The following is a 20083-nucleotide window of genomic DNA, read 5'->3' as shown; positions in this document are numbered from 1 at the left end:
GGAGTTGAACTGGGATTAGAAGACCTGAAAGAAAGAACTGGGGGTATGCAAGAAACCGACAGCCTATCTAGAGTCTGATCAAGCTGTCAAATTTTAATTTCTCCACAAGGGGGTTATATACACATAAAGGCAGGATATGGGGAGGGGGATGACGTAGGGTCTTCTTTATTTCTGGGGAGCACAGGTGATCTCAGGGGGAGTACAGATGTTCTTCAGAACAGGATATGGCTGGGTGAAGAGTTCACAGAAGAAGCAGGGCAGAACAGGTCACTATGTACCTGTCTATAAGATCTATTATTTATTTGTTCTGATCTAGGCTAGTACTTTCCCACCAAGGCTACCTGTCCATAAGATCCATTATTCATTTGTTCTTATCTAAGCTGGTACTTTCCCACCAGGGGTATCTGTCTACAAGATCTATAGCTATCTGTTCTAGGGTTAGAGATCAAGACTCTGTGTCAGTAAGCATGTATGGCTGACTTAGGCCATTAATGTATAAGCAAGGTTGCTCCCAACAGCCTAGTCATCTCACTAGCTTGTCTTTTCCAGAGTTAGAAGATCAATACAGAATATTCATTACTTAAAACTAATTAAGTATCTCCATGCCCATTTTTTTTTAATAGAAAAAGCTACTGGATCAACAATGTTCTGGACTGAATGCGACACCAGAAAAGAAATATGCATCTGTTTGAAAGGTGGTTTGAGGATTTAACACTGGAAGTCTGTGGGTAAGCCTGCAGGAGGCTCACAACAAAGTTAGTGTCTACCAGGTGGGATTCATAACCCTCAATGCTGACTGCTTCCAAGGTCTTGGTATCATTCAATCTTCCTGTTAAACTAAGATCTCAGTTCTCTGCTCCCAAGTATTGTTAATCATGGACAATCCTGGCATGTTCTTGGTGGTTCTGCTGTCTTTGTAGGTATACTTTGGTCTTCTAGTATTAGAGATTACCTGATAACTCTGTAATATGAAGATAATGAGTTTTGATTTTTTTTAGACCACAGTATTAATTTTCCCTTAATACTGTCCTTCCACAAAACAATCAAGACCCATTTTTCTAGTTAAATTAATACTTAAGAGTTTTCACTACGGGCAAATGAATGTTATCTGGAGATAGGTCGTGTCTCTTTCTCACACCACTGCTTTCTTCGCCTAGAATAACTGTTGTCTCTTAGGTGCTTCCTAGACAGACCATCAACCTCCAATGAAGAGCAGCAATGGCCGGCAGCGCTGTCCTGGAACTTTCCTTTACGTTATTCCAGCAATGAAACTATTCTATTTCATTCTTGGTTTTGTTTTTTAAATCCTTTCAGAATAAAATCCTGGGCAGGAAGTCATTTACCTTGTTAAGTCTGAGGCTTCACTCCACTATTCTTAAGTGTAGCTCCTGAAAACTAGCACTATACTAATTTCTCATCTTCTCTGTGACTTGTGTTTATTTTCTGAAAATAACTACATGGCTTTCACTAATGTGGAAGGTTTGCATTCACTGTGCTAAGCCTTCTGATGCTCACCATCCCTCCCCTTTCCTTATCAATAGAATATACTGATACATGTTTCCTTTTACACTCTCTGACAGATTTGGCTTCAGTTTCCAACTTCTGCAGTAGAGGTGGGGTCATCCTGAACTAGTCTGGCCTGTGACCAGTTTTTGTAAAGACTTGATCTAAAAATGATTTAAATTTTTTTTAATTTATTTTTTTGTGTAGTATGTGTGTGTACACATGTCTTTATGTGTATCATGTATGTGCCCGGTGTCCATGAAGGCTAGAAGACAGTGTTTGATACCCTTGGACTTGTGTATGTAATGTGAGCTGCTGTGTAGGTGCTTGAAATCAAACCTAGTTTCTCTGGAAGAAAACCCAATGCTTATAATGACTGAGCCAACTCTCCAGTCCCCAGTTTTAAATTTTTAAAGAGATATTTAAAAACCCCAAACAGGTTGGGCATAGTAGTGGATCTCCTTAGTCCAAGCTCTCAGGAGGCAGAGGCAGGCAAGTGGATCTCTGTGAGTTCAAAGCCAGTCAGGGTCTACATCATGAGACCTTGTCAGGTTCAGGTGGACAGTCAAGGCATGGACCAAAACAAAAGCCCCACAAACAGGACCTCTATGTAATAGACAAAACCATATTCCGCCCCCCCCCCCCCCCACCCCTCTCTCTCTGTGTGTCGCTCTCTCTCTCTCTCTCTCTCTCTCTCTCTCTCTCTCTCTCTCTCTGTCTCTCTCCCTCCCTCCCTCTCTCCTTCCCTCCCTCTTCCCCCTCCCTCCCTCCTTCTGTCCTTTTCAGAAAGCTGACTGACCCCTAGCTAGACTCTAGGGGTCTGGGTGGTCAGATAACAAAGATGTACCACCCTCATCACACAAGGAGCTGTACTCAAGAAACCGCAAAGTTGAACATTTTTCTGTGCTAGCAGCATTCTTTTCTCTGAAGGGCATGCGAAGAGTTTGTCAGTGTGGAAATTGACGGAATTTCAAGTCCTTAGCTCGGGGAGCTCTCGGTAATTGGTGGGATTTCAAGCTCAGGGACTAGTGGGTTTTTGAAACCCACAAGTGAGCTCGAACTTTTTGCCTGTAGGTGAGGGGTTACTCACAGAGGCAGAAGTGAGTCAAAGACAGCTGCATCACTAAAGCCTACCCCAACATGGGTGACAATTCACAAAGCTGGGAACCTGGAGCCCACTGCACAGCCTGCAGGCAGCTCAACAAGCTGAAGCATGTCCTTTCCAGGTGCCTGTTGTCCTAAACCTCCTCCAGGCAGTTCGGCTGGTTTCTGGTTCTAGGAAGCTAGTCTGGTTTCACACTCTTCTTTGCAGCTTGACTCTACTCATCTGAGGGGGACTCAGCTTTTATTGCTTGCGCTGGCAGGGATGGGCCTAGAGAATCTGGTCAGTTTCAGGGACTTCAGGAAGCCCTTTCAGGTTGTTTACCTTCCTGGTTTAAGGAGCCTCCAGCAGGATGGAACTTTACAGTCTCAAGGAAACTTAGAACAAGGCAGCTTGTTCTAAGTTTCCATAGATGGAATACTCAAGTCAGTGCAATGCAGAGACTCCCCAGGCTGCATCCTGACAAAATACTCTAAGTTTTCTTATTCTTACAGACTGTCTTTGGGGAAGACAGTGGAGCCTGTTGCTCCTTCGTTTCTGTTTTTTAATGTGGAAATGCTACTGGGGTTGGACTATAACATCAGTAAACTTAAAAATGCTTAGAGTGGTTAATACTTGAGTTAAAAATTAAAAATAATTAAATTAAAAATAAAAATTAAAAACAAATGTTCCAAATATCTTAATGTAACATTTGAGTCTCTGCTGCTAAATCTTGAAAATGTACTTAGATTTAGAGCAGCAATCTTTCAGATCTATATTATAACTCTTTTACTTTGTGTTTTTAAACAAAGTTACATAGGACTGGATCAAAGTATCAAGTGTCAAGTGTATCAGCTTCTAAAATGAAAGTACAGGTCCAGTCTAGTCTTTCTCAGTTCCACACATGATTAACTCTATCAAAACAATTTTCTGAATAGTTACTATTTTCCTCAAGGAGTTATAATTTAAAATTGGTTTTATAATGTTTTTGTAAGTTAAATGGCATTTATTGAAAACTTCTATTTAACAGAATAAGCAATAAATCAGATTTAAGTAAAATCAGGTCAAATTCCAGTACTACAAAAATTTACACTAAGAAAATCTAAACAGTATAAAGACTCTCTTTATATCAAGTAGTATCTATTACACATTTTCTATAAAAACTAGTTCATTGCAATGGGACTATCCCAGGCTTTATGAGAAACAGATTCAGTATGTTTTAAAACATTGCATGTCACAGTGGATAGAAAAACTACAGCCCAACTCAAATCTCTCCTCCACTGTTCAGAATAGCCAGACTCAGCTCAGTGAATCCCCTCCATGAAGCACTTCAATGACAGCAAGAAAAATTGGGACCTATGTCTGATTACAGTGACTACAGTATTTCTTCCACATCAGTGCAGATGGGAATCTTATCTGCTGTTCTTTAGGCCTTTTAGCGTTTGGAAATGATAATACAATATTAATACTATCATTAAAGATGACCGACAGTTCTAGGGATGTATGACCTGTCATATTTATTAACACTTTAGAAGAATCTGAGAACTAATTCAAAACATTTATTTTTCATTATCTCAATACTATGTTGTGATCTGGTCTGTGTTATCTAATTAAATGGCTGTTTATCACTGACACTGCTGTCTAATGTTAGCTGAAACACATGCATTAAATCTACATAAACAATGCTTTAAAGGCTTAAATGATCGTATGGTTCAGCCCCCTACGACAACACACACACTCTACCAACGAATGTACTGTATGTACACTCGAGAAACTGTGGAGCCCTTGCTGAGCTATACTGAGTTAGTTATGGGTCCTAAACCTGCTCATGCCTCTTAGACTAAATCACTGGATGTAATTAATACTGACTACCATAATGAAGTGTGGAAGGACCAGAAGTCTATGGTGAATGATTTGGAATACTCAATGAAAACAGTTCAGTGAATTGAAAAATCCTATAGCAAAGATCTATAAAGATTCTAATAGAATATATCAGGAGCATCTACTTAAAACTCTCCAACTGGCTTCGTAGTTGGTATCTGTGGACAGAATTCTGTGAGAAAGTCGGGACCTGGAAACCAGTGACCTAGTCTCAACACAGGGACTGGCGCCCTAACTGAAGGCTGATAACAGTATGATTACATCTGCTAAAACAAGAGCTAGATTTTTAATGTGAGAATCATTGTATTAAACTATGAACAACTGGCCCAGACCGTGACAGATAAGAGCCTTTTCTCAGCAAGCATCAGGTCCATAGTTAAGTACTACAAAGTCTTACGATCACAGGAAGAGAACCTATCTTTGGAGTTGGTGAACAGGAAATCTCTGGGGAGGTGAGATTCAGAATGCTGTCCTGAAGAATGGGAAGGAACGAACTGGGACAGAGAGAAGGATATGTAAGTGTTTCTACAGAGCAAAGTGCAGAGCAGGAACAACACTAAAGTCAGCGCAGCCTAGCGAGTAAGGCCAAGGGCACTGGAGGAAGCTGCAGAGAAGCAGGCTTTGTAGTCTGCGCTGAGAGGACGCAAGGCTAATCTGGACCACACTGAAGGCAACTACAGAGCCCAAGTAAGAGCAAGCTACAGCCAGAAGGCGGTGGCGCACACTTTAAGTCCCAGTATTGAGGATCTCTGTGAGTTTGAAGTCAGCCTGATCTGCAGAGCAGGCTCCTAGACAGCCAGGGCTACACAGAGAAACCATGTCTTGGGGGAAAAAAAAGAGTCCAATTAATGACAGCAGAGATGGAGATGAGCTGTTTAGAAGTCAAATCTACAGGTTGATGACTGAGAAAGCAGAATGGAGAAGTAGGAGGGGTCAGGATAGCTTGGGCAGGTCTCTAGCTTGGGCAAATGGTGACAAAGCTGCTTTTTCAGAGACAGGACACAGAAGGCAGAACAGTGTCAGCAAGTTAGGGTTTGGAGAAAGGTAATAATCTAACTTTTGAAATGCTATAATTGAGATGATCATAGGAACATATTAAGTGGACTCATTAGAAGTGAGAGTATTTCTATCAATATACAAAAATCTCAAAACAAGATTAAGACTAACACATTAAATATATACATACACATATAACTGGCCAGTGAGTCTAGCAAAATGGTGAGCTCCAAGTCTAGCAAGAAACTCTGTCTCAAAGAAAAATGTGGGTAGTAAGAAAACACCTGACCTGGACTTCTGGCTTCCACCTATTTTAAGACTATCCTACCTACCCAGTATAAGCCTTAACACTAAAATGTGACAAAGGCCACAAACGCACACCTAAATAAAACTCCTGGCCTACTGGACTGTAGGTGTGATGAGCAGACAATCTGATAAAACAAATCCAGAGAACACGGTTATTCACAGCCCTACTATGGTCTGGTATTCACAGCCCTACTATGATCTGGTAATCACAGCCCTACTATGCTCTGGTATTCACAGCCCTACTATGCTCTGGTATTCACAGCCCTACTATGCTCTGGTATTCACAGCCCTACTATGATCTGGTATTCACAGTCCTACTATGATCTGGTAATCACAGTCCTACTATGATCTGGTAATCACAGCCCTACTATGATCTAGTAATCACAGCCCTACTATGCTCTGGTATTCACAGCCCTACTATGGTCTGGTATTCACAGCCCTACTATGGTCTGGTATTCACAGCCCTACTATGATCTGGTAATCACAGCCCTACTATGATCTGATATTCACAGTCCTATTATGGATGTTCGGCTTCATATTATTTTATTTTCCTGATAATGCTGGGAAAGGTTGTTGGACCCAGGCCTTGCACATAGAAGAAAAAGCATTGTTCAGTGAGATAGTTTCCCAGTCCTGAATGCTCAGGCTTCTATTCTCTATCTACTATGAAATCCTCTGAATAAGCCTGCAAGACACCTATAATGTTCTGCTACTGCTGTAACTAGTCATCTATACAAGTTCACTGGTACTAAGAATGTGCTTGCTAGCACATGCCCAACTTAAAGAAATGATACTTAAGAAGTTCTTGTGTTTTTCTATGCTGGTCAAGGAAATAACAGTTAAAAATATAAAAAAAATAAAAAAGAAGAAAGAAATTAACAGTCATAGTGTCAGAGGACTTCATAATAACATCCCTCAACAACAGAAGGACAATATAAGCTCTGTTTTTTTCTAATTTAAAAAATAAGTAATTTCATTTCTTAAATTTACTCTGTTTTTAACTTCCAGTGTCATGAGGCAGGAAGCCCCAGGCCCACCTCACATACTATTCTTAGACTAAGCCAGCACTTTGCTTCTTGATTCAGTCAAAAGAATGAAAAGGCACAGGCTAGAAATAGTTAAGCTCAAAGGGGCAGGGAAGGAGGGTGCACTCCAGCTTCGCCAGGTCACACTTTAGATCTTAAGTGTGTCTCTTGCATGGAGCAGATGAGACCAGCATCACAGAGTGACATGAACATTAGAAAGCACACACGCAGAGCCCAGGGCTCCAGGACACAGAGCAGAGGCTCTGGCCACGCTACACGGCTGCCTCACATTTGGGGGGCTTTGTTTGTTTCCCTTTGATTCTCCTGGGCCACACCATAAACATCAATACCTTCCTATGTATAATACCTGCCAAACTGAAATTTCTATCAGTCATTCAAGCTTCTATAGTGCTTCCCAGGAACAAGTGTTGTGAGTTCAGTGTCCCTTAGCAGTTCAAGGTACATCTACAACACAAACTATGGATGGCTAATCCCTGCAGACCTAGACAAGGTTCAACATCATAATCCTTACTCTTTTTATTGTGCTTCAAAATTCCTTTTTAGTCTATAAAACACTGCTACAGTTTTAACAGGTTATGTTTCGTTCTCTATGGGAAAGTATCTTGTGTAACAGACTAATAAGCATGCCAGCCACTGAAATGTTTCTTACCTGGCCAGCCTCCCTGCAGACTCCAGGCTCTAACACAAGGAATACATGCTTTGGATTTAGCTGGTCCCAGTGTCATATTCAAGCATTCATTAGCTGTGTGAGATGTCTCAACCTTGCCATCTAAAAATAGGAACAATTACCACCTCATGTTACCAGATAACATGATACAGGGCAAGGGCAGCTTGGGGTTCTAAAGTGGTGTTTCTGATGCATACGCCAATGCAAGAGGAGATGGTGTATTAGTAACAGAAGCAAAGGCTGCTGGGTATCTGCAGAAATTACTGCTGAGTTACTCTTGCCTTTGTCTTCCATACGCAGGGAGGTGACTCAAGTCCCTTCACTGAGCACTGGATCTATGTGCTATCAGTGATACCAACAGCCACTATAATAAGGTCACTCAATCTAAGGCATAAGACAGCAGCCTCCAACAACCCCTACCCCCGACATATCACCAAAAGGCAGTTAAGAAACAAACCAGCTGAACAACAAAGCAAGTAACTTTTTGTTAAAGAACTCAGCGAGCATCTTGAGTCCAGAAAAGTGTCTAGTGGGAAACTCTGAGCTCATCTCACCTGACTGATAACCCACAAAGAATACTGTGAGTACATGTCCTCCGGACTGTTTCCTTCCTTCATCATGCCAACAACCTAGAGTGTCACATCTAACCACAAAAGACACATCTAAGAGCATGAGTGCTTCTGATGACACTTCCCTCTTTACTTTTTATTTTAAATTGCTTAGGACACATTTACCACTCATTTACAGACTTAGGGATAACACTATTCTAGCCCAAATTTTAGTTCTAAAGAGAAATAAGTAGCCTCTAATAACTTGGCAGCTTGCAATAAATCAGAGAAAGAATGCGCTTGGGGTAGTCCCTTTCTTCTATGCACTAGTGATCTAGCTGCTAGCCAAGAGCGGACTCAGAAAGGTACTGGAAAGGGTAAAAGAAAATCAGATGTTTTAGATTCATCTAATTAAGAGAACGCACAGAAGCAGACTAGCTAAGATTACAGATATAAACCAAAAGTCAAACGCCTTCCTTTGTTTCATGCATCACCATGCAACAATTTTATTTTGAAACAAGATAATCAAAAATCTTTAGTTTATTAACAAAAATAAAACCTGACCCATCAACTGCTGAGAAGTAACTAAAAACTGTTTTTTCAAGACTATGGAGACCTTGTATGCAGATGAGGATGGGCTTGAAATCTGCGGCCCACCAGCCTCTGCCTCCAACACTGGGATTAAAACTGTGCACCACCAACAGGTTTCAATCACTTTTGATGACTGCCGTTTTCCAAAACACCCAGCTAGTTCTTCCAGTTCTTTAATGTGTAAACGTGTATTCGTATAGCTGCTCAGAGTTGTCTCTGATGAACCTTCTGTCCTAGCTCTGTTTCCCTCTCTAGTCTTACTATGTAGTTTCTGGACCCAGGCTCAGTTTCTTTGTGACATGTGCAAAAGTGGAACAACTGCCTGCCAGAATTCCAACGTGTTTTATAAATACGTAAAGGAATAAGGAAGCAAGTAGAAGTTAACTATTATTCCACCCCCACAAAACAAATGTTGGGGGGAAGTAGGTAGAAGCAGCCACTGAGTTTGTTACTAATCCTATAAATGTGTAACATAAACTATTTCTCTATTTTTGTTAAATTAACATCAAATACTCTCATTTAAAAAGAATTTGACTTTCCAGTTAGAGACAAACTATCACAGAAGTGGATTCCCCCACCAAGTGTAAGAAACCACAAAGAAACACACAACAGCTTTAAAATTCCAATTATCTTGACAGAGCTAACTCAGAAGACTATAGCTATTCAAATGAAAGCTATTTTATGAGAGGGCACGAGGGAAGAAGAAAACTAGAACTGGAGAAGCTTGTGGTAATCGCACTTACTCAAGCAAAACATCCACACGGAGCAACTTAAAAGGAAAAAAAAAGTACCAAGTTCCTCCTTTTAAAAATGTTCTATTACCAACAGAAAGCCCAAATACAAGTTTTTAGTTTAAATTCTTCTTCCTCTTTCCCATTGTTTCTTAACTTTCTGAAATATTTAGAACTTTGACCAGTTATAATAAATATGTAAGACTAGTTTCTCAGTCTGCCCTGGCATTCTTTCTGGAAGTAGATGGAAATAAAAAAGCCAAGAGACAAGTTTTCTCAAAACCCAAGTAGTGTCTGGTTTTTGGGGAGGAATGGTGAGAAATCAAATATACTTGCCAGATAATCCTAGCACTCAGGAGGCAGAGGCAGGCCAGCCTGGTCTAGAGAGTGAGTTCCAGGATAGCCAGGACTACACAAAGAAAACAAAAACCAACCAAACAAACAAACATACAAAAACCTGCCACTTTTAAAAAAAGTGGTAACAAGCTGAGCATGGCCACTCACCCTGTGTGTTCAGCAGGCATGGCAGCAGTTCAACCAAACTACACAGAAAGATCTTGCTTTAAATAAAAAGAATTTAGAATGTATGGTTGTAAACATCAGAGATGGAAGACATCTCCTAGTGATGGGAAAGTCTACTGACCTAAAATGCATTAGAAAGAAGGAGCATGATGGTCAGAACACTTAATGGCGCTGCAAGTGTTGGCTGACCCATATAGGAGGAATTTAAAGTTTGAGACCAGCATGGATAGTCAGTGTGACTGCACTCTAGCCAGGCCAAGCATGGCATACAGAGCACACGTGGCTCTGGCACACATGGCATGCATGGAACACATGGCTCTGGAACACATACATGGCTCTGACACATGTGGCACACACGGCGACATGCATGGCACACATGGCTCTGGCGCATATGACTCTGGCAGACCTTGACCTTCCACAGATTCAGTTCCCAGCACCAATCTGTCATCTCACAAGTACCAATAACCCCAGGTCTAGGGAATCCAAGGCCTTCTGGCCTCCAGACACCAGGGACACGTGGTACACAGACAAACATTCAGGCAAAAACATTTATGTACATGAAATAAAAAGAGATTATACTACTGAAAAACTTATAGGTAAGGAGCACCACTGAGATCTCTGCATAGTTTCTGACTATTGTAATTTTTTTAAATTTCTAAACATGTATGTGTATTAATTTTCAAGTTGGAAAATGTGCTATTTAAAACAGAAGTAGATCTTGGATAATGCCAACCTAATTTTGTATTATAAGCCCACGGCTGCGTGTAAAATGTAGAATAAGTAAAAGAAGCATTAAATCTTTCCAAGGAGAAAGTGGGTGGCGTGCCAGTTTCTCGACACATGACAGGGCAGAGGCAGAGGACAATCAATGGAAGAATAAGCAGGTTCAGGTCCCCTCGACATGAGCTTAGGTCTTGGAGAGCCCTGGGGCTGGCGGTAAGTTACAGGGAATTGGGCAGTGAAGGACCATGTGCATCGCCTTGTATACAGACATGTTTATAGATAAGCTACTTACAGGCAAACATAAACACATGTGATGTTGGGTAATACCAACTGTGGGTAGAGCCCAAGGATGGAGAACCCAAGTTCTAAGACCCTGCCCTAAATGAAACAAGCAGAAAGTCTCTAATTCTGGACATTTGATCCTACATCTGTGCACACTAAGATGCTATTTTGTACTCAACAACATGAATTTTGTCCCCAATCTGCACATTCCTAGCTATGTCAAGAATCAGAATTCCACTTCTTTATTTAAATGTAGAAAAGAAAACAGGAATGCAGATTGCATCCTGTACCTTCATGACATAATTGGTCAACCTCTTAAAATAGGATCTGTCATCCTGTGAAACATGCCACTGTATTCCTGCCCCCATTCCATCCCTCACTTTCAAAAGGGACACTGGGGTAACTATCATTATGACTTCAATTTTATCTCTGTTTATACTTCAAAGACTTTTAATTGGGAGACACAGTAGAAACTTCTAGAAAAATACAGATGATGGTTTTATGTCCACTGTTCTTTTCTTCATTGTATTTTAAATATTTCCTTTTGAAAAAGTGTTCTAAGGAGATGGTCTATATTTGGTGGTAACAAAACTTTAAAACAGAGGTTCTTGATAAATACTAATAGAGCTATTTCTCAGACTATGTAAAGCAGGGGTATAGTTCTTTACTCCACCCTAGAAAATAGTCACAAAAATCAAGCAGTATTAGCATGCTCTAACATCAACAGTTGCCAGCAATATCTGTAATAAAAGATCAAGCCAGAACAGCTTTAAGTTTCAGAACTGTAGCAGAAAACAATTTTCTTTGTAAAATGAAGAATTTCATATATGTACACAACGTGTCTTGGCCACACCCACCTCCCAGTTTCCTACCTCCCACTTCCCTTAGACACCTAACACATCCCTTCCCACCTTCAATAAACAATCTTAACAGTTACTGAAGAACAGCCAAGTGCAAAGCATATGCTCACTTTATTTGAACAACAATCTTATGAGATAAGTGCCCTAACAAATACAGGCCTATAGTTCTACTTGGGAAGCTGAGGCAGGAGGATCACAAGCTCAAGGTCTACTTAGGCTAGAGCATGAGTGCAAGCCCAGCCTAGGCAATAAGTGAAAGCAACCTCAGAGTGAGTAAAACGGGCAGGGACAGCTCTGTGGGAACACACTTCACACCTGTGATGTCACAAGACACGCTCAACACTAAGTCAGCGTCTACACAGTAGCTGGTTCTCATTAGTGTTTTGATGAATACTGAGGCTCAAGATACTAAACAACTTGTCTACAAAATAAACCACTGTCTCCACCCCTGAGGACAAGAATGAGCTGTGGTCTTTGGCAGATACAGCTGATAAATGTGTAGGCTACTAAACCATCACTCTTTGACACTGTCTAATCTTAATAAAATGTAAAAGTAGGCTGCCTTCAATATTAGTCTTCTCTAACTCCATTTAAACTAAAAACCTATTCTTCCAGGCACAGTAAGTTTCTAGGTTCCCAACAGCTAAGGAAAAATGCATTCTAGAACCCTGACATTAAAGCTTTTTTGAATGGGTGGATGAATGGCACCACCCTAGAGTCTATTTGTCTATCAACTACATTCTTTTGTATCTCTCAATAATAACTAATTCTCTAGATTTCTAAGGTGTTCTATACATAGCAAATATATGAGTCACTAACGTGACTTTCTGAAGAATTTCCAGGTCCATATGCTTAAAGATGCTTAAGGTCAGACACAGGATGGATCATAAAGTTAGAAACCGAAGAGTAACTAAAGCTTAGCGAGCAAGGCTTGCCCGTGACCTCATGACCTCAGGTGGGCAGAGGACTCTAAGCAAAAGCTTCACCCAGAAAACAAAACAAAGCAAGCAAAAGGAAGTTTAGGAAGGCTCAGGCAGGATGAATGCAAGTTCAAGGTCAGGTTAGGTTATGGCAGTTCAAAGAAAAACAATGGGCCAATCTGTATTTCCATTCCCAGTTAGCAGTGGAGTAAATGGGACCAACCAAACCTCCTACAGACACCAGAAGCTTAGGCCCTACAGATGGCCCCAACTTATGATGGCTTATTTTAGGATTTTCTGACTTTACAATGTCAAAAAAAAAAAAAAAAAAAAAAAAAAAAAAAAAAAAAAAAAGGTTTTCCATTGAGCAGAATCTATACTGGCAAGTCTGTTCTGTTCTTGGATTAGACTGATACTCTCATGTCAAAAGTGAAGGAAAAAGACCTGGCCCACTGACTATGAGTTGTGTAAGCTCTGCTTCGAGGAACAAGTAGAAATCAAGTTGACATGGAACAGAGACACCTGAGAACAGGACAATGAGTGGGCGGGGCTAGGACTGTCCCAACTTACTGCTGCCCCGACTTACTGGTGTAAGAGGAAGGAGGCAGTCAGCAGTCTGCCTGAACTGGCTTGATCCAAAGTTCAAGGTTTGTGGCATCTGAGCCACAATCTGCAGGGCAGAGCACAAGAGGAAACTAGGAGAAGAGTTGAGAAATATAGATATGAAGGTAAAAATCTTACAAACTTTCTGAAAACACTTTCACGGAAAAGTATACAGTACTGCTCAAGAGATTAGATCTAAATAAACAGATCTATACTCTCCATTGCTATAGAGGACCCAGGAATCTCTAGCATAAAAAATTACAAATAAAATGGAAGGCACCATCATAAATAGATACCACAGACTGGGAGAAAACACTAAAACTCAATAAAAGGACAGTTGGCTGTTTTGAACAAGTGTTTTGCCGGGAGCCAAGACTTTGTTGCCCTCCTGCCTGTGAGAGGATACTAGTTAGATAAGACACCTGAGTTAAGAAGTGTTCCATTACTCTCCTACCCGTGAGAGGATATTAGTTAAATAAGCAACTACTGAGTTAAGGATGTCTCACTACCCTCCTGACTGTGAGGAAATACTAACTAGATAAGCAGCTTGAGCTAAGGAATGTTTGTGGGAGCACTGCAGTTGCAGGTAACAGAAAATGAGAGTTGTTGGTGGGATAGCCCTGAACCCTGACCCTTAGATAACTTTCCCGCCTGCTTGTCTTTATAATAGCAGCCTGAACAATAAAGTTTGAGTGCTTGATCAGACATTTAGACAGGCACTCCTTCTTTGTCTCTTGTCCCCCATTCTTTCACCCCCTTCCCTAGGGTCTCATCAAATCCCCCCCACCCACAGGACAGGGCAGCTGGCACCCAATGTTCGAACCCATGACCCTGAGATTAAGAGTCTCATGCTCTACCAACTGAGCTAGCCAGGCCCTTTTTTGTTATCAAACAAACATATCAGTCCTCGGCCCCATACGAGAACTGGGTGGGGGCCATTCCATTTAAAGGTAAGAGGGTCCTTCCACATAACTGTGGCATAGTTTTTATTGGTCTCAGGGTGCCAGAGGTAATCGGCAGCAGATTTGCCATGAGCATCCAGATTTAAAATATTGAGAACAAGGCATGATGGAGAATATTTTTAGGGGACCCTTTCTGGGGGTATAAGAGAACATATCAAGTATTCACTGCAGTTTCCTACTCCCTTCACTAAACAGCACTATCAGTCTTAATAGCGTGTATGTGGTATGCATTCACATCACGTCTGACGTGTATGTGATGTGCATCATAGGCACCTCTGCAGGTGCATATCATGTGTGAAGTCAGGCCTACCAATCAGGCCTCTTCTACTGCTCTTCACCCTCTTTTCTGAGACAGGGTCTGTGGTTGACCCCGATGCTTGCCCTCATGCAGTCACACCTGGCTTTCTACAGATGTTAGGGATCCAAATTCAAAACCACATGCTTGTACAGCAGGACCTTTATCCTGAGCTACCCTCTGCAGCTTTGAGATTAGTCTTATATGGGAGGAAAACCAGAACATTGGCTGCAGATATGTAAAGAGGAGAAAACAAGAATGGAAAAGGCGCAGGAATCTTTTGGAATTGATGGAAATTGTGAACTTTATGGATATAAAAAGTATCAAAAGAGTCTGGAGCTAAGGTTGGGCATTGTGGCTCAGACCTATGATGCCAGGCTGTGGGAAGTTGAGGCAAAAGGGTCAAAGTTCAAAGCCAGCCTCAGATACATGAGACAGGTAAAAAAAAAAAAATTTTAAAAGTATACTTAGTATGTTTGTATTTTATTGCATGTATATTGCACTTCTGATTCTTAATTTTTTTTTTTTAATGAAAGCAATGACCAAAAGTTGTAATTCTGTCTTCTTACTATCTGTCCACCCTTTAGAATGGTTCTCTCCATTCTCAAGTCCAGGAAATGTTAAGATTCACAGAGATACATAGTAACAAAATGAAGAAAAGACTAAACTGCACTGTCTAGACTATAAACAGGCGATCACAGACAGAAGGAAGACAACTGTCATCTGAGTGCTAACCTGTTGTTACATTATCACCATGTTCACCTTCAGTTTCCTACTAAGTCCCTCCAGGGAGCCTCAAATCCAAGTTTTAGTTCCCAGCTGCCTACCCATTCTTATTTCTCACAGTCCACGGCTCAAACTGCTTTCACTTGGATTGTAAATGTCCTCAAAGGCCCTTATCTCCACGTGGCACAGTTAGGAGGTGGTAGAGCCTTCAGAGATGGGCCTAGGGAAAGGGCTGTAGGTCATCCAGGCACACCCTCAAAGGAGATGCTGGGATTCTGGCCTCTCTTTTTTGCTTCCTGGTTAAAAGATGGGCAATTTCACCCTGCCGCTCACTCCCACCAGGATGCATTACGTCACTGCAAGGTCAAAACAAGGCATGGGTCAGATTGGCCCTTCCTTCTAACTTGGTAACTTAGGTCTTCATTCTTGGCACTGTGTTCCCTCCTCCTAGCCAGGGTTGCTCCTCTCACTCCACAATCTTCTCTACTTTCTTTAGAGCTGAATCTACATGCATCTTTCCCATGAAACACAGTCACCTACCAGATTCTTCCCACAGTCCCCCCAGGGCTTGAAGACCTTGCTCTGACCAGATGTACTTATAGTTTACTGAGACTAGACATCCCAATCTTATTGACTCAGTTCTGCTCCCTAGTTTAGTGGTTCTCAACCTGTGGGTCTCAAGCCTGGTGGAGCTACAGATCAGATATCCTACATATCAGATACTTACTTTATGATTCACAACAGTAGCAAAATTACAGTTATGAAGTATCAAAAAATAATTTTATGGACATATCAGATACTTTATGATTCATAACAGTAGCAAAATTACAGTTATAAAGTATCAAAAATACTTCTATGGTTGGGAGTCATGACAACAGGAGTAACTGTATGAGTTGCAGCATGAGGAAGGCTGAGAACATCGCCATAGTTCCACTGAGGGAGCGCTGTAACTTCAGATCCTTTCAGGGACTGGGGTACTAACAAGCTGGAGGGTTAGGGAGGAAGGGGCAAAGCTGGAGGCTCAGGATACTCTGGGTTAGATCTGAAAAAAGCCCCAAGCTTCCATGGCTGTTCAGAATACCTGATTGCCCAGAACAAACTAAGACCCTAATAAAAGCAAGCAGAGTCATAGGCAGTGTCACACACCTTCGCTCAAACTTCACAGACAATGCCACACATACGCAGGGGACCTCTGTGCGTTTGAGGCCAGGATGCTCTACACAGTGAGTTACTGGACAGCCAAGGACTACACAGGGTGAGAGTTTTGAATGGCAATATTTTCTAATTTTTTTTAATAGTTGTGAATTCAAGTGCTAGGACTTTTTTTTGTTCTGAATGCATTATCATTTAGAAACTATGCTTATTATTTGCCATCCTTAGTGATTTTTCAACAACAAACTAAATGCTTTCCCAATTTAATCTGTAAAGAAGACCAGGCTCTCGATCTAGACTTGTCTGCTAACTGATATCCTGGTCATGTCATGACTTACTTAAAAACTCTCTGTGGACATACACGCCCAGCACTCCCCACTCTGCTGTCTCTCTGTGGACATACACGCCCAGCACTCCCCACTCTGCTGTTTCCACGTGGACTTCTTCTGCCAAGCTGGCTGGCTTACACTCAATCTCTCCCACCCCTAGCAAACCCAGGTCGAGAGACTGCATTTCCTGAGTTTGTCTGAACCCAGGTGTCATTCCATTCCATCACAAATTCCTTGACTCAGACTACCAGAAAATCCTTCTTATACAAAGGCAGTCTTCAATGACATCCTCGATTGTAATGTCATAGTGAGAGGTCAGACAGGGTTGCCAAATTCCCTCATGCATCTTGTCATATGCGGTCACTAGTAAGGAAGGCCTCCACTCTCCTTCCCTCCAGAATAGTCTATTAATACCTCCATGGCCATTAAAAAAAAAAAAAAAAAAAAAAAAAAAAAAAAAAAAAAAAAAAAAAGCTAAACAATCCTACTTTCCAATGTAGATAGCCAAATAAAAGGCCAGAGTCTAACACAGCACCTGAGGCTCTGTGTCCTTTATTCCTACTCCACCTTGGATCAAGTCTAACTAACATCTTCATTTTCTTCTTATACTCAGAAAGTTCAAATATTACCCATCTCCTTAAACATACTGTGCCCTTTCATGTTTAATAATACAGAATAAATAGTAACTCAGGACGGCTTATTTTATTTTTACGAGCTCCCTTCTATTAGCTAACCCTGTGCAGAAATAATGAGTGAAGAAACAATCAAGACAATGCAGCCACCTCGCAACCAGCTATTCTCACAGCCGCGTCCGGGACTCTACCCTGTTTCCTCCTCCCACCTCGTTACCACTGTTACCTTACTTGTAACTTTCTATGAGCACGTCATTCAATTCTATTCCCATGTGTCTCCAGGACTGTGATCTTCAATGCTTCTCCATCCCCACGTGTTTGCTCCTTCAGTCACCCCCTGCCCTTAGGCTCTGCTCCTTCAGGCTGTCTCTCCTTCACAAGAGCATCAGGGTTTCTTGCCCAACACTCTCACATGCATAGCATTTGGAATTCACATGGTATTTTCATATACACTTACTGGGTCACTAACTCACTTCCGCACATACAGTATGCATGTGCATATGTAAAAGACCATGTACAGGCATTGCTGTCCGGTCCTTTCCTGGGTTTGCTCTTAGCACTGGGACTATTGTGAGGTTCAGTGATTCATCTAACATGCTGAAATAATCCCCTTGCCTACCCCCATTTCCACCTGCTCCACTCAAGCCCCCTTTAGTCGGGGCATCTTCTGCCTGCTCCAGTGCAACCCTAACATCTGTCCCTTACGACTCACTACTCCAGTGACCCAGAGAGAATACTCCTACTTGGTGTCTTTCCTACTAAATGACATTTTCCTTGTTAACAACCATTCATAATTCACAATTTCACAAAGTCAACCAAAGAAGCATTTTATGAGTGGCCAAGACCAAAATACCAACTTTAAAGGGCAAAACTACACAGTAAAACATCTCTAGTTTTTCTTGAAAATAATTTTTTTCTTTTTAAAAAATGTTTAATTTTAAAAATTTTGTTTTGCCTGCATATATGTCTGTGTACTATGTGTGTCTCCTGGTACCCATTGAAGCCAGAAGAGGGCATCAGATTCCCTAGGACTGGGAACGGTTCCCTATGACTATTAATGGTTGTGAGCTGTCATGTGAGTGCTGGGAATTGAACCTGGGTTCTCTAAAAGAACAGCCAGTGAGCTTAACCACTGGGTTATCTTTCCAACTCCCCTTTCTTTCTGTTCAAGGTTTTTCTATACCTGTGTAGCACTCAGGCTGGAGTCAAATTTGTGAAGATCTTGCCTCAGCCTCTGAACGTTAGGATTACAGGCCTATCTCACCATGTTCTTAAAAATACAAAAGAAGGGAGGCTTGAGGCAGCAAGATCTCTTGTGTTCAAGGCCAGACTAGGTTACAGAGCCAGAGCAACCTGAAGCTACACACACACACATGCATGCACGCACGCACGCACAGAGAGAGAGAGAAAAATTTAAACACTGTCTACAAATCCTCTTAAAGTATCTATCTACGTTCCCTAGGTAAGGAGTTAAAAGTAACTCATAAGCCTTAAATTAACCTATTAAGAGATGTTTTTAATATCCTAAGGTATGTGCAGGATTAATGATCAAAAGACTTGAGACTTGGTCCCACATCCACCACTGTCTTGGGAAAGTCACTTAGTGTCCTTGAGTCAACTCCTCTGTATAAACTAGATAATGCCACCCACCTTTCAGAACTGTTAGCAAATGGAGAGAAAGAAGAGCTGTAGAAGAACAGCTAAAGGAATGGAAAGCTCTCAATAATTACTGCTCTGCACAAGACCACCTTTGTTTCCAGAACCAGGCTCAACAACTACTGATGCAGAGTTCGACTTTCTGGTCCAACAGCAACTATAATAAATGCCTTCAAGGAAGCCATCTACGTAACTTCTCGATCCACGCCCTAGGTCACAAGTCAGTCCTATAATAGAATTTGGAGTACATTCATCCAAATGTATGATCCCCACGCTACACGAAAACTCATCAGGGGTGTTCCTAAGCCCCTCCTTGCTGGCCTGACTTAACTACCTGGAACAGCACATGGCATCAGCTACAAAATTGGCAACTTCCACAGCCAGTCTTTTAAATCACTTGAAAAATATAAAATGAAACTGATCCTTCTACTGATCTAACGGAAGGGGAAGTTACACTACAGTCTCATGTAAACAGCCTGATGTTCTATTTAATGCTTAGAGATCCTTTAGATCTAAAACAACCAAAGGAGGACCAGCTCCCAGGACTCCCACCCCCATACAGAATATGTGGGTACTCAAGCCCCTTTGTGCAAAATGGCATAGCATTTGCATATCATCTGTATGAATTCTCCTGGTTTCTTCTTTTTTTTAAGGCAGGGTCTCATATAACTCAGGCCGGTTTGACCTTCACATAGGTGAAGATGACCTTGAACTTATTATCGTCTTACTCCTACCAGGTTTATAGATGTATTACTACACCCTATGTATATGCAGTGCTGGGGACCCACCATTCTGCATGCCTGCTAAGCAAGTGCTCTACAATATCTGAGCTGCATTCCCAGCTGCTGTGTAATACTAATAAAGGCAAAAGCAATACGAATAGCTGTTACTATGTACTGTCAGGGAGTAAATAACAGGAAGAACAGTCCACACATATTCATTACATGGTGCACTTTTTCCCCACACTATTTTCAATGCAAGGTTAGATCCACAGATGAAGGACCTGTGGCTTAAAACGACAGACTACATGCCTAAGACAAATGTAGCAGAGAAGGCCCCCTGATTGATGCT

General features: G+C 41.4%; 1 protein-coding gene across 3 annotated transcripts in view; it reads right to left on the bottom strand.

The window, feature by feature from the left end:
• Socs5 (suppressor of cytokine signaling 5) overlaps positions 1-20083 on the bottom strand; it is a 29930-nt gene that overhangs the window by 4049 nt on the left and 5798 nt on the right. Inside the window, exon 1 of one of the 3 annotated variants that reach the window (XM_076942415.1) lies at positions 7463-7482. The exons of the other annotated variants lie outside the window; for them this stretch is intronic. The gene's annotated coding sequence lies outside the window, so the exon portion shown is untranslated. Of the gene's footprint in view, positions 1-7462; positions 7483-20083 lie in introns of those variants that run through there. 3 annotated transcript variants of the gene reach the window in all.

Source organism: Arvicanthis niloticus, chromosome 11, assembly GCF_011762505.2.
Source record: "Arvicanthis niloticus isolate mArvNil1 chromosome 11, mArvNil1.pat.X, whole genome shotgun sequence".
Classification (NCBI taxonomy): domain Eukaryota; kingdom Metazoa; phylum Chordata; class Mammalia; order Rodentia; family Muridae; genus Arvicanthis; species Arvicanthis niloticus.
Note: the sequence above shows the minus strand (reverse complement) of the source record. Positions and strands in the feature narration are given on the sequence as shown.